This window comes from Elephas maximus, chromosome 6, assembly GCF_024166365.1.
Source record: "Elephas maximus indicus isolate mEleMax1 chromosome 6, mEleMax1 primary haplotype, whole genome shotgun sequence".
Lineage (NCBI taxonomy): Eukaryota > Metazoa > Chordata > Mammalia > Proboscidea > Elephantidae > Elephas > Elephas maximus.
This window is the reverse complement of record NC_064824.1, coordinates 92,321,095-92,337,278: the sequence shown is the minus strand read 5'-3', so window position 1 is coordinate 92,337,278 and position 16,184 is coordinate 92,321,095. Positions and strand designations below refer to the sequence as shown.

Below are 16,184 nucleotides of genomic sequence, written 5' to 3'. Positions count from 1 at the left end.
TAGGGAAATGAAATGCATTGCTGACCAAATACGTTAGTAGGTTGAAAAAGTTAAATATGAATCCATATTAAGTACACACACACACAAATATCAAACTTTTATTGCAACATGTTCTTGTTACAAATCTATTGAAGTGTTATTTTAATTTCTTTTCTATCTTACAAAATGTACAATAACATATTTATAAATACTTATATATGAATCCCAGAAGAGTTGCTCCATTTTTCTATTTAGGCTTGATTCATTATCCTCTTTGTAGTATTTCTTATTTAATCAAATCATTCTCATTAAAAATGCTCTTGAGAGTTTTCTTTTCCCTCCTGTCACGATGACTGTATAATTGACAAATATTTTTAAATTAATTTAGAACACAAAGGAGAAAATGATGGTAAAGAATAATAGTACAATTATACAGTTAGTATAGGTTGTGCAAAAATCTCAACTTAGAATATCACCTTACATTTGACATACAATGTTAATGAATAATTTCATTCCCATGTGAGTGTTAAAACCATTTGTTCAAATACTTTATTTGGAAGAATTTCAGTACTCTATGTTCTATATTATCAAAAAAGGGATACAGATACTAATATAATTCTCATAACAGTATAATGATGAGAGAATATGGCTAGAATTTCCATCTAGCATCTTTACTAAATCACAATATATTTATATTGGTTGTTTTAAACATCTGTTGTTATAAGGCAGGTCATATTACTAAAAGTTGCACAGGCTTCTATCTAGAGTGTTCCATGCTATATTAATTTGATCACAGAGATTGCCAGATTCCTAGATTCGGGTGAGTTTATTGGTTTTGAGTTTCCAAGAGTTTATTTAAGGCATTTTGCAGAACTTTGGCATCTTGAGCATGTCCCCTCTGCCCCCGGGGAGAGGACAAGAGTACCACTCTCCAGTGAGATATGTTTCTGTAGATGAATCTCAAGGGCTCTGAAATGGCATTGTATATTTAACTGAAGACACTGAAAAAAGTCAAGCTGGAATCTAGCTGTTTTCCCAGTAATCTTCTTTATTCTCCAGGATTAACCTACTTATCGAAGATATCCAGAGGAGCCGTAGAAATCAAAAGTCAATACAACGTGAAGCTAAAACCACAGGCAATTTTCAGAACACCTTGGTGAAACTGTTCCATCGGCCCATATTACAGCTTTTTGAAACAGAATCTATTTCAAGGTGGTCAGTCACTACCATGGCCCAGCCACATACTTTGATTGCAAAGCAGTACATGAATAAGGTAGAAGTGACATGATCACTTGTCACAATGAAAAAAATATTGATATACAAAACTCAATAGAGTAATGCCAGTACGGGAAGCTTCACGGCCATATAAAAAATCCAATGCTACGGCTCCACCAAGAGAAAGCCAAGCCAGAAAACCAACCCCACTGCCATCGAGTTGGTTTCAGCTCATAGTGACTCATCCTAATTCCTACAAAACCTCAAAAGAGAAGTATTTGTGCAGAAAACATAAAGAATACCTCCCCATTCTAATCTCAATCTTAATTAGAAAGCATGGTGAATGCATAAACTTTATTATACAATTTTGCTTTTGTGTGACCCTGAAGACATATATCCTTTGCCCATATTAGCAAATATGTAATGAATCCTAAGTCAAATTTTTGAGTATTTCTCCATTCACATCACTTTAGCATACGCTAACCAGAAACAGGAAAAATAAAAAAAGCAAGTAAACATAAACAGATGAACTGAAATAAAGGTCAACATGTTCTTTCGTATGTATAATGGTTTTATAAAACATAGACTTGTTACTGAATAATAATCAGTTCCACAGTTTTGATAAAGAGAAGAATCACAGATAAAATTCAGCATCTATATGCTACATACATTTATTAAAAAAATTATACATAAAATGTAATATCAGTATTTGATTCTATAGGATATTTGATGTCTGTACTATAGATTTTATTAGTTGTTATGTTATTATTATTGAAGTGCTAAAATATGTTCATTCTAATTCAGGGTGAGTGCACAGTTTTCAGCAGGCTTTATAGAGTGGAGGTGTGTCAGTCAGTGTCTAGTCGGTAGAGCAAAACCTTCTCAGTTTTCAAAGAGGAAAATTTCTTGCAAAGAATTATTAACTAAAATGTTGGCAGTTCGAATTCAACAGCCACTCCTTGGAAACCCTATTGGGCAGTTTTACTCTGTACTGTAGGGTTGCTAGGAGTCAGAATCAACTCAATGACAATGGGTTTGGTTTTTCTTTTTTTTTTTTAAAGGTGGTTAATAGCCACAATGGACTCAAACATAGCAGCAACAATTCACTCTATTATAGATAAGGTTGCCATGCATAGAAGCCAACTGCACAGTTAACTAACAACAACAACACAAAAAACTGGTTAGCTACTAAAGAGGGGAAGAGGGCTTTTAAGGAACACAGAAAAGCAAATACAAGAAGTAATTTCTATTTCTAAGCATGAGTGAGAGCGAAAAAAGAAGGAATCATTCGCTTAGGATGGCCCAAGATGCCCCAAAGCTGAGATTCAGACCTCCTTGGAGGGGGTGTGGCTACCACAGATGGCATACTGACTGCAAAGAAACTTGCCGCAGGATGCAGGCTGGAGCTAACCTATGGTAGCAGCCACAGTACGGTTGAGAAAGTTGCACATGGGTCAGGCTACTCCGAAGAAACTGCTTACCAGCAAAGTTCACTTGAAAGTGCTAGTGTGTAGGTGCTGGTCCACGGACGGCAACTGCCAGGCTGCAGTGGAGACTCCCTTGAGAGTGAAAACCACTGGGCCTTCTACACACGCATTCACTGGCAGCCGCGTGGGAGCAAATAAAGCATACCAGAATCATACGCTGCTTTGGTGGTTTGGTGTCCTCAGCTCCCTCTATTGACAAAGCCTAATACTGAGCCAGGTGGCAAAGAAAAAAAGATATTTACAGAGTCCAACTCCCGTATTGGAAAACCTGGTGGCTAGTGGTTAAGCGCTATGGCTGCTAACCAAAAGGTTGGCAGTTTGAATCCGCCAGGCGCTCCTTGGAAACTCTGCAGGGCAGTTCTACTCTGTCCTATAGGGTCTCTATGAGTCAGAATCGACTCGATGGCAGTGGGTATGGGTGGGTAACTCCTGTGTGATAGAAGAGGACAAAGAAGGATACATTGAGTACTGAGACCAGTCCACCTTTTTGGTGACTCAACTTGCATATGCAGCATTTTTACACACATTATAACTTCCATGAAAAAACACAGCTACTCTGTTTCCACCTAACTAAAAGCAGCTATCCTTGGTACAAGTGCAAGAATTATAAAATGTTTCCAAAATGATGAGACACACTATTGCAACAGTCATTTAATCAATGTTATTGTTGTTAGATGACCTCTAGTCAGTTCCAACTCACAGCAACCCTATGTACAACACAACGAAACACTGCCAGTTCCTGTGCTATAGTCACAATCATTGCTATGTTTGAGCCCATTGTTACAGCCAATGTGTCAATGTATCTCATCGAGGGTCTTCCAATTTTCCACTGTCTGCTTTACCAAGCATGATGTCTTACTCCAGAGGCTGGTCTCTCCTGATAACACGTCCATAGTATGTGAGACCAAGTCTCACCATCTTCACTTCCAAGGAGCATTCTGGCTGTATTTCTTCCAAGACACACTTGTTTGTCCTTCTGGCAGTCCATAGTATATTCAATATTCTTTGACAACACCATAATTCAAAGGCATCAGTTCTTCTTTGGTGCTTCTTATTCATTGACCTGCTTTCCCACACATATGGGGAAATTGAAAATATCATGTCTTGGGTCAGGAGCACCTTGATCCTCTAAGTGATATCTTTGCTTTTTAACACTTTAAAGAGGTCTTTTGCAGCAGATTTGCCCAATGCAATGCATCATTTGATTCCTTGACTGCTTCTTCCATGGGCGTTGATTGTGGATCAAAGTAAAATGAAATCTTTGACAACGTCAATCTTTTCTCCAGTATTATAATGTTGCTTATTGGTCCAGTCGTGAGGGTTTTTATTTTTCTTTCTGTTGAGGTGTAATGCATACTGAAGGCTGTGATCTTTGATCTTCATCAGTAAGTGCTTCAAGTCCTCTTTATTTTCAGCAAAATTATGTTATCTGCATATCACAGGTTGTTAATGAGTCTTCCACCATTTCTGATGCCACATTCTTCTTGATATATTTTAGCTTCTCAGATTATTTGCTCAGCATACAGATTGAATAAGTATGGTCATTTAATCAATAAGTGCCTATATTAGTCATTCCTCAAGTTCTGCCCACAATCCCACTGAATACTTTGTTATCTAAGTCCTAAATTATAAAATTAAGCTACATTTTGAATATAACATCATGATGGGAGAGAGAAAGAGAAAGGAAATATTTCAGATACATAAATGTGGATTAAAAAAAAAAAATCTGTTGCCATTGAGTCAATTCTGACTCATACCAACCCTATAGGACAGAGTAGAACTGCCCCATAGGGTTTCCAAGGAGTAGCTGGTGGATTCAAACTGCCAACCTTTTGGTTAGCAGTCAAGCTCTTAACCACTGTGCCACCAGGGCTCCACAAATATGTATACGTACACATAAAAAGCAAAGAGAGTATATGCAAAATTTCTGTAGTCCTATTTTCTGTTATTGTTCTCAGGCCCTTATAAGAGGACCATATTACTGGCCTTTCTTCATCTGACCAGAAGGAAGGTCCTTCAGATGGAATTTCAGTTTTTTTAAAGGTCTTTACTTGATGAGTTGACCCAAACCTTCATTCCTAAAAGGTCTGAGTTCACAATTGTCCTGTACAAAGTGTGACCTTAAACATACCAATTTGCTAAATTTTTTGAACAATTCATTTATAACTCAGATCCAGGATCATAACCTATATCTTGAAGCCATTTATAAAAAGCAGCTTATGAAACAGTGATATATTTCTGCATGACAACTCTGAGCCTTGAGCATTTCCAGTGAAAGCAGCAAACACTTATCGAACATCTACTTTACACTCAGTTTCTAAAAGAGGTGAAAAGTATATATCAGATCAAATAATAAAAAAAGAAGTAAATTTCTCTTTCGACATTTAATAAAAGAACATCTGAGCAAAAAAAAATTATAATTTGGTAGGATATTGTTTTTGACTTTACATCTAGTTAGTATTTCTCATTTTGCGTACTTCCTTATATCTACTCTAACATACACAGAAATAGACTCTCTGTCTCACACACACACACACAGACACACACTCACACAATCACTAAAAAAGATAATACGTTTTACTTATTTTCAAAGAATTATGCATTAAAACATAGAATGCTTTACTTTGGTTTCCAGGAGTTTAAGTGTATTAATGAAGAGTATGGAGTTCCTACATGGCACAAATGGTTAGCATGACAACAATCAGAAAGGTTGGTGGTTTGAACCCACCCAATGTTGCCTCAGAACAAAGGCCAAGAGATCTGCTTCTGAAAGGTCAAAACCTTCAAACCTCTATGGAGAGCAGTTCTACTCTGCAATACATGGGATCACTATGAGTCGGAATCCACTGAATGGCAACTATGTGTGTGTGTGTGTGTGTGTGTGTGTGTGTGTGTTTGAAGATTATGTTAAATTCTTCTGAGACTAACAGCATCAGCTAGAGAATTGCTCTGAGGAACAACATTAAAAAACAAAAGGCAGATTTCCTCCATATAGGGAATAATCTGCTGCTTCATCTTGGATGGGTGCAGGAGAGACAATAGGGCTTACATCTTAGAGCAATGCGGCCATAAGTTTTATTAGCTGATCAGGGTCCAGAGTCAGAATACATGATAAAAGGACTGACAAAAAAATCCATTGTCATAGAGTTGGTTCCAACTCATAATAATCCTTCAGGACAGATAGAACTGCCCCATAGGGTTTCCAAGGAGCTGCTGGTGGATTTGTACTGCTGACCTTCTAGTTAGCAGCCTGAGCTCTTAACCACTGCACCACCATGCATAAGTACTGACAACACAAGAAAATAGCATGGCAGCAAGGCTCAGCATCTCATGCAGTCAGGAGAATCAGAAGGAGGATCATAGCATCCTACAGGAGCCAATATCTAAGGATAAAATGGCCAAGGATACTTTAAGTGATATCTATGCAAAAAGGCGCCTAGGGAATGAGACGCCCCTTCTGTCCAATGTTTTGACACCAAGTAAATGCACTAAATTTATAAATAAGCTCTGGGAAGGATTGGAGGCACCAAATTAACCAGTGTTAAGTTTCTACTACTCCATTGGAGTGAAGCCTAGGAAAAGAAATTAAAATTATATTTATTATACACCTGAATTTGTGGAGTATGATTCACACCCATTGCACTTAAAAAGGTAATAGCTGGTGAAATGAAAAAAGAAAGAGAAGATAGAAATTAAGAAAGCTTTGAGAATTTTTAGTTTTAATTCTTGATATCCAATATGGAAATGTTTCCTTCAGGAGACACAGAGATTGTTCCATTGAACTCAGAGTTATGACTTCCTTCTGGCCATTAGTTCCTTGTTCCAATAAGCAACAGGCCAAAAAATAAGTTACTGTTATAGCTAACTGATCTTATTTATCAAGGAAAAATAGGATTAAAGAAGATAATAGAACTCTTCTGAAAACCTAGAGAGCCTGTAATACCACTGTAATAGGTATCTATAACTGTGTAACAAACTACCTCAAAACTTAGTACTTAAAACAACAAACATTTGTTATCTCACAGTTTCTGTGAATTGGGAATCCAAACATTGTTTATGGAGTCATTTGGCTCATGGTATCTAAGAAGGCTGCAATCAAGTTTTTAGGAGGGGCTGCAGTCATCTCAAAGCTTCACTAGGTGTGAATCCTCTTCTAAGGTGTCTTACTTGGCTATAGACAAACCACAAGACCTTGCTGGATATTGACTGGAGACATTCATTTCTTGCCACATGGTTCTTTCCATAGAATTACTACCAACATGCCAGCTGGCTTCTCACAGAATAAGACATGGAAAGCAAGATGGAAGTCACAGTTTTTTTGTAACTTAATCATGGACATGACATTTCATCACTTTTACAATATTCTATTTATTAGAAATGGTTCATTAAATTTACCTAAGGCTCAAAAGAAGGTGGTTACACAAGGTTATAAATACCATATATAGGAATTTGTGGCAGCCATTTTAGAGACTGCCTACCACAGCTCTCATGAGCAGTGACCAAACTAATGTAATAATACAGCAAACTCAAAAGGGCAGAATTACCACAGGCTTCTGAGGAATAATGTATCAGGTCAGTAAATAAAACAACGCAATTTAGTACTTTATAGTTCTACAGGACAGAAATCTGACACAGATCTAACTGGGCGGAACATTTTCAGGATAAAAAAAAATATTGGTTCCCTTGCCTTTTCAGCTTCTAGTTGTCACTAGTGTTTCTTGGCTCATGGTCTCCATCCTCCACCTTCAAAGTCAGTAATGCTGCATCTTTTGACCCTTCTTCTGTCTTCACACCTCTCTATGGGAAGTTCTTTACTTTTAAAGGCTCATATGATTGGGCTGGGCTTCTCCAGGTAATCCAGGATAATCTCCCCATCACAAGGTCCGTAACCTCAATCACATCTGGAAAGTCCTTTTTTTTTTTTTTTTTTTTTGTCATTTAAGGTAACTTGTTCACAGATTCTGGTGATGAGGGTGTGGATATTCTTGAGGGACCATTTTTCTGTTTACAACAGGTATATTACTTATGTGTTTTTTAATTATTATAGCTTTATTGTTTTTGTTTAGAGGTAGTTATGGACTCACAGAAACTGGTGAAAAAGATTTGGGTGAATACTTCATCCAGCTTGCCTCAATGGTGACATCATCTGTGTTTTTTAATTATTATAGCTTTATTGTTTTTGTTTAGAGGTAGTTATGGACTCACAGAAAGTGGTGAAAAAGAGTTGGGTGAATACTTCATCCAGCTTGCCTCAATGGTGACATCATCTGTATAGCTACAGTTTAATATTGAAATCAGGAAACCGACATTGATTCCAAAAAGGAAGAACATGCTCAGTACTTCTCAAGCTGAAACAACTTTAAAAAATTTCAAGCCTCAAGTTGCAATATTGAAGGATTCTATGGGCAAAAAATCGAATGACACAGAAAGCATCAAAACAAGATGGAAGAAATACATACAGCCACCCTACCAAAAAGAATTGGTTGATGTTCAACCATTTCAGAAAACAGCATATAATCAAGAACCAATGGTGTTGAAGGAAGAATTCCAAGCTGCACTGACCAAAAAAAAACCTGTTGCCATCCAGCCGATTCCTACTCATAGCGACCCTGTAGAACAGAGTAGAACTGCCCCAAGGAGTTTCCAAGGAGCACCTGGTGGATTTGAGCTGCCGACCTTTTGGTTAGCAGCCATAGCTCTCAACCACTACGCCACCAGGAAAGCTTTGGGAAAAAAAGACTCCAGGCATCATACATGAAGAAAGCAAGAGGTCATTGAAAAGACAGAAAAGAACTACACACTTTCCACGTTTGTGTGCCAGCCTCGCCCTCCCCCTCGAAGTATTTTCGTGGAATATGACAACGTTGCCCGAGAATGTCAGCTTGGCAGCAAGGACGGTCGTCCTTTCTCTGGAGTCACTGTTTACCTGGACTTCTGTGCCCGTCCCCACAGGGACATTCACAACATGAATACTGGAAGCACTGTGGTTTGCACTTTAACACGAGAAGATAACCGCTCATTGGGCGCCATTCCTCAAGGTGAGCAGCTCCATGTGCTACCTCTTTATAAACTTTCAGACACAGATGAGTTTGGCTCAAGAAAAAGATTGGAAGCCAAGATCAAATCTGGGGCCATCGAGGTCCTCACACCTCGCCGCAAAAAAAGAACACGTTTTACTCTGCCTATTCCTCATTCTGGGAAGAAAAGGGCGGCGATGATGACAGAGGTTCTCGCTCATAAAATAAGGGTAGTGGAGAAGAAACTCATTCCTTGAATCAAGCAGAAGAATAACTCGGTGACAAACAACAATAAGACTTCATCACTGCCGCTTTTAGGGTGTAGAACCGAGACCTTGCAACCTGCAGTAAAAAGTGAAACTGAACCACCTTTTATCTTTGAAGGTTCAGACGACAGTAAAACCTACTCACTGATCCCATGCATTCCTCACCCAGTGAAAGAGACCAACTTACCTCCACGCTTCTCGTGGTCCCCTAAGAGTACTTCGGCCACAACAGCTCCATTTAAGAATGACGCAACAGTCTCCTACAGGTTTTCAGAAAGAAGTAGCAATCCCCACTGCACAGCGCCTTCTGCCAGACACAGTGGTACTAATGCAGCTGCTGGGGAAAGCCCTGGAATTGCACGGTCTGATGAATAGGCTCCCCTTCTACCCTGTCTGCTGCCATGACGGATTCCCTGGTTATTCTGAGCCTGCCGCTGGTGCAACTGAGCAGCTAACTGCTAATCAGCCAAACCAGCAGCCTCTGTTCGTCACCTCTCCTCACGAACTTGCTCCCTCTGTGGCGGAGGAAGATGAGCAGCATTCTCAAGCAGATGAGCCCCTTTCAGATGATCCCCCGTCACCTGCTGAGGAGAAATTGCCCCACATCGATGAGTACTAGTCAGACAGTGAGCACATCTTCCTGGATGCCAAAATTGGTGGGGTGCCAATAGCACCCTCCCACGGTCTGTTTTGGTTGAGTGTGCCTGGCGAGAGCTTCATGCGACGACTCCTGTCGAGCTTCCAAACTGGAATCATCCTACAGGCCTCTCCTTCGTCTGCTACCAGCACAAAACCTGAATAAGCCCCAACACGGTTTTGAATTAAACAAGATTAAATTTGAGGCTAAAGAAGCCAAGAATAAGAAAACTAAGGCTTCAGAGCAGAAAGACCAGGCAGCTAATGAAGGTCCTGAACTGTCCCCTGAGGTAATGAATTGAACCAAATGCCTTCCCAGAAAGCATTAACATTAAGCCTTGACAATGTTGTCACCGTGTCCCCTTATGCTTTCACACATGTTGCAGGGCCCTATAACCGTTGAGTCTGAAAGCTTTTCTCCCCTTCTTAATGCCTTTGCTAGTGCACTGTATTTTTTCAAGGTGCTGTAAAAAGAAAGGCATGTTTTGGTTTACTATGTCTTCATCTCACCCATTTGAAGGCTGAGGTAAAAAAAAAAAAAAAATGGGGCAGGGATTTCTTAACTGTGACTGTATTTTGACAATTGGCAGAAAGTGCACATTTCAAGCAAAAATCAAAAGTTTTATAGTTTTAAATACGTAAAGAAATGTTTTGGTTAGGTTTTAACCTTGATAGAATCACTCAGTTTGGTTCTTTAAATTAAGTCTGTTTACTACAAAACAAGAGTCATTTTGAGAGGGTTTTAACAGGCTCATGTTCTAGGATGTAAAATCAGGATACGTAGTGTTAACTCTACACAGCTCCTGGTGCTTAACCACATCGACACAGTTAAAAATAAGCTGAATTATTATTTCATGGTGCCATTGTTCCAATATCTTCCGACTGTTGCTAGAAAATCGGCATATTCCTTTGAAATAAACCAATGAAATGTTTTTTCTTAAAATATATCTCCTGTATAAAATAATTCATTATTGTTAGTAATGGTTGGAGGCTGTTCATAAATTGTAAATATATATTTTAAAAGCACTTTCTATTTTTAAAAGTAACTTGAAATAATATAGGATAAGAATCCTATTGTCTATTGTTTGTACATATTTGCATACAAGAGAAATCATTTATTCTTGCTGTGTAGAGTTCCATCTTGTTAACTGCAGTATGTATTCTAATCAGGTATATGGTTTGTGTTTTCTTTTTTACATGTCCTTTCTCATTCAAATACTAGCTACTTATATAAAATAGATAATGAAAAAATGTTAATTATCTCTAAATTGAAAATAGAAAACATTACCAATTCTTATTAACATTTTCTTTGGAACTAATTAAGAGTGATAACTTCTGATATAGTGAGCAACTGTGGCCCCAATTTACCTTCATCCTGACTTTCTCAATATAATCCATGAGAGGTGTTTCCAAAAGGAGATTGGACAGAATAGGATTCTGAAGAGTCAAATGCTTCTGGCGTTTCCAGGTGATAAAGGACAAAAAGAAATTAGCTGAGCCCTATCTACTTCAAATTGCCTTATTTGTTCTGAAAGTCAATCTGGTATAGGATAAGAAAAAAAATTCCCTGTCAAAATCTTTTGTTGAAGACAATTTCCTTGTCATCATCACACCCTACCCACAGCCCAAATAAACAGTAGGACTGGTATTATAAGAATGGTTTTGTCCATCAAGAACTAATCCATAGTGGTTTATCTTTTGGGAAAATGAGTTTTTACCTTCTCTGATAATTGCCTATGTTCTCGGTAACAGGAAAATAGGCATCCCATTTATTTTAGTCCTCCTTCTGTTTGTTCCCATTCTTTATTAGCTCATTTTACAGAAAAAAAAAAAAAAAAAAAGATTGCTGAAGTAAAATGTTTAGGACAAGAACTTTCAATGAAATACTTGTTTCTGTTAAAATACAGAGGTGCTATAACATTAAAAGTGTCAGATTCCTTGAGAGTATGGAAAACCTAATGGTGATTCTTACTTGAAAATGCCATAGGAAGCCCACAACCGCTAATACTCATAATTTTGGTGCAAAAGCAAACAGTTCCAGCAAGCTCTGTAAAGAAAAAACTCATAATTTATATTAAAGTAATATATGGTGCAAAGTATAAATTTCAAGCTTTTGACTAACCTAAGTAAAGGAATATGAAGAGACTGTAAATACCGAAATGTCAATTGATCCATCATCATCTTGTACAAGTAGATTTCTGCTTCTTGAATATGTACAATAGGGTAATTCATTGACTTGTTTTAGTATTTTGTGTGCCTTAGATTTCCATTTTAAAATATGTATATTTCTGTGAGCCTAAGCTTTCTTATACATACCCAGTAACCCAGTGCCCTCGAGTCGATTCTGGCTACCAACCAAAGGGTCGGCTAACCAAAGGGTTGGCAGTTCTTATACATATAAGCATATAAATAAATAAGTGATTGTTTATTGCTTCAGCTGCTTCAATGAGGTATTTACTAGTATTAGACTATCAGGAATAAACCCTTGTGGTATTATGTTTTAGATTTTAGGCATTAGCTCCCAGTAGAAATTATTTCCTCACCAGATTTAATGGATAAAGTTGTAAGGCCCTTTGTCCATCTATCCATTCTTCCATTCTGCAAACACTTATTGAATACCTGCAAAATTTATATGCTTTTGTATTTCTTTGAATCACCACCTAAGACATAGTAAACTTAAAGAATTAAAATCCTAAAGATACCCTTGCAAATACTTTTCAACAAAATCACAAATTTCCTTCAAAATAATCCATTGTTTCTGTAGCAATTCAAAGCAGTCTGTAACTTTTTTTTGTCTTATTAATCTAAAATTTAAACACTAATGTTGACTTATGGGTATATTGGATTTGTGAAGCCTGTTAGGGTTTACCAAAAACAATTACATAAAAATATCCAGTGTCAACTAGCATGTTTCCAATCCATTGTTATAGTTTATGGTTTGGACCATCTCAATGGTAACCCCACTGTGGGAACCACTCAAGATTCTACTTTGTTGGACTCTTTCCTAAGTTTAACAGTTAACTATCCTGTTCTCTGCCCTGTGATTTAAAAAAAAAAAAAAAACACCTTAGGCTTATTCAGTGTTTTACAGCATTGTGATTGTATGCCGGATACATTGCTTTTAGAATGCTCTTTCTTATGAAGCAAGGAAATAAATTTGTTTGAAATGGCATTTTCATTCAAAAAAACAAGGCTCCAGGAATTCACGGACTACCAAATGAGATGCTTCAAGACACAGATGTAACACTGGAAGTACTTGCATGTCTATGCCAAGGAATTTGGGAGAGAGCTACATGGTCAACTGACTGCAAGAGATCCATATTAATGACCTTTCTGAAAAAAGATGATCCAATGATATACAGAATTATAAAACAATATCATTAATATCACTTGTAAGCAAAATTATTCTGAAGATAATGTGAAAACTGTTATAGCAGTTTATTGACAGGGAACCACAAAAATTCAAGCCAGGTTCAGAAGGGGACATGGAAAGAGAGAAATCATTGCTGATGTCAGATAGATCTGGGCAGAAAGAGAGAACACCAGAATGATGTTTGCAAGTGTTTTGTTGACAAAGGCATTTGACTGTGTGGATCCGAACAAATTATGAATAACATTTCGAAGAATGGGAATTCCAGAACACTTAATTGTGCTCGTAGGGAACCTGTACCTAGATCAAGAGGCTGTTGTTTCAATAAACAAGTGGATTTAAAGTCAGGAAAGATGTGTGTTGGTTGTATTTTTTCACCATACTTATTCAATATGTATGCTGAGCAAATAGTCCAAGAAGCTGAACTATATGAAGAAGAATGAGGCATCAGGACTGGAGAAAGGCTCATTAAAAACCTGTGTCATGCAGAAGACATAACCTTGCTTGCTGAAAGGGAAGAGGACTTGAAGCACTTACTGATGAAGATCAAAGATCCCAGCCTTCAGTATGGATTACACCTCAACATCAAAAAAACAAAAATCCTCCCAACCAGACCAGTAAGCAACATCATGATAAACGGAGAAAAGATTGAAATTGTCAAGTATTTCATTTTACTTTGATCCACAATCAACACCCATGGAAGCAGCAGTCACGATATCAAAAGATGCATTGCATTGGGCAAATCTGCTGCAAAAGACCTCTTTAAAGTGTTAAAAACCACAGATGTCACTTTGAGGACTAAGGTGCACCTGACCCAAACGTGATATTTTCAATTGCCTCATATGCATGTGAAAGCTGGACAGTGAATAAGGATGACCAAAGAAGAATTGATGCTTTTGAATTATGGTACTGGTGAAGAATATTGAATATACCATGGACTGCCAAAAGAACAAATAGATCTGTCTTGGAAGAAGTACAGCCAGAAAGCTCCTTAGAAGCAAGGATGGTGAGACCATGTCTCGCATATTTTGGACATATTATAAGGAGAGATCAGTCCCTGGAGAAGTACACCATCCTTGATAAAGCAGATGGTCAGTGAAAACGAGGAAGACTTTCAACAAGATTTATTGACACAGTGTCTGCAACAATTGCTCTAGCAAAGCAATGATTTTGAGGATGGCACAGGACCGGGTAGTATTTTATTCTTTTGTACATAGGGTTGCTATTAGTTGGAGCTGACTTGAGGGCACCTAATAACAACATGTGAGTTGTATCCTTTTTGTGCATATCCATGTTTTTTATTTTTTTATTCACAATCTCAAAGAATGTTGATTTGATGCCTGTGTGGTGTTTTGATTCTGCAAGAAATAGTAGAAGTTTACAAAGTATCTAATAGTCTCCAGAAATTCTTTGTATTTCTAGTTCTTTACCAATTGCTTCCTGAATACATAGCCAAATACACCTTTTGAGGAAGACTGAGAGTACATAGTGCAGGGTTCTTACTCCTCAGTACAGGGCTTCAACCTATGAGAATGAGCTTAGGTCTAGGAAATGGGCAACAGGCTATGAATTTCCTCTATGACCACTTAACTAGATTCCTAATCATCAGAAAATGAGCCCCAGTAGAGCAATGGTTAAAGCACTGAGCTGCTAACTGAAAGGTCTGTGGTTCGAACACACCAGTAGCTCCGTGGGAGAAAAGGCCAGACAATCTGCTCTGGTAAAGATTATTGTTGTTGTTGGGTGCCATCAAGTCAGTTCTGACTCGTAGAAAGCGCATGTGACAGAGCAGAGCTGCCCCATAGAGTTTTTTTTTTTGGCTATGATCTTTATGAAAATAGATTGCCTGATATTTCTCCCAGTGAGACACTGGGTGGGTTTGAACTGCCAACCTTTCTGTTAGCAGCAAACACTTGACTGTTGCACTATCAGGGCACCTTCTGTAAAGATTACATCCTAGAAAACCGTATAGGGCAGAGTTACTTTGTCCTATAGGGTCACTAGGAATCAGAATTGATTCAATGGTACACAACAGCAACAGTCATCAGAGATAGAAAATATCCACCTGTATGAAGCATCATTTCTAGGCTTTTCATTTATTTCATTATTTCAGTATTAGTGACATAAGATCAAAATCTGCCATCCATGTAGATTCCACCTCATGAAATCTACATAGATGGCAGATTTTGATCTTATGTCATTAATATTGATCATAGCACTCTGATTACTACTCAGTTTTTCTGGCATGTTATAATTATACCTGTCTTCTACCTTCCTGAGATCCCATTATTCCTACTGAAAGCAAAAAAAAAAAAAAAATTTCCATTGTATCACCTTCATCATCATCTACCCTATAAAGTAAAACCACCATGTTGCTTTACAAAGATGCTAGACTTCCTCACTTTACCAATGCATATCTTGGTTTACTGATAAATAGAATGTCCTCTGTGGCCATATTGCTTATGAATAGGATTGGATGAGCAATTTGGACAGAATGCTTTAATATTTTCTGAAGAATTTTTGGACTCCTTCCTTTTCAGTATGTTAAGAAATTTCCAGCATATCATTTCTTATTCATGTTAGACTACTATTGAGTGCAGGCTTCAAGTAGCCAATCTAGAATACTAGATGCTCAAGGCAATATGTTATAGCTCAAATGATTGCTGTTATTGAATTTGGCACAGTCAATTCTTCTACTTCTTTTTATTTGATCCAACACCCTTAGAGGACTTGTTCATACATGTTTCTCGTGGTACATACTCCACATGACACAATGTGGCAAGATTCTATGACTGTTTTTGTGTACAGGCTATCTCCTTCCAGATGTAGGCTTATATGTTAGCATTTAATGCTTGTTAAAACCAAACGCATTGCCATTGAGTCGATTTTGACTCATGGCAATCTCACGTGTTTTAGGGTTGGAAGGAAATGAGCATCCTTATTTAAGGCAGCTGTTCCTGTTTTTTTAGTTCCTGTTTTAGTCATTAAAACTGTTTTTGGTCAGCAAAATCTAAATTAGGCAGGAGGAAGAGGCTATTTCTGTTGACAAGGGAGGTTAAAGAGAATACAAGGGTCCATACTTTTCAGGACATCATACTTGGTAAAGTAAAGCGTCAGGGGAAAAGAGGAAGGCTCTCAAGAAGATGGATTGACAAAGTGACTGCAACAATGGGCTTAAGCATAACAGTGATGGTGAGCATGGTGCAGGACCGGC

General features: G+C 37.8%; 1 pseudogene; it reads left to right on the top strand.

The window, feature by feature from the left end:
* The first annotated feature begins 5,988 nt into the window (after positions 1 to 5,988).
* LOC126078336 (methylcytosine dioxygenase TET1-like) lies at positions 5,989 to 10,003 on the top strand (annotated as a pseudogene).
* Positions 10,004 to 16,184: the final 6,181 nt, after the last annotated feature.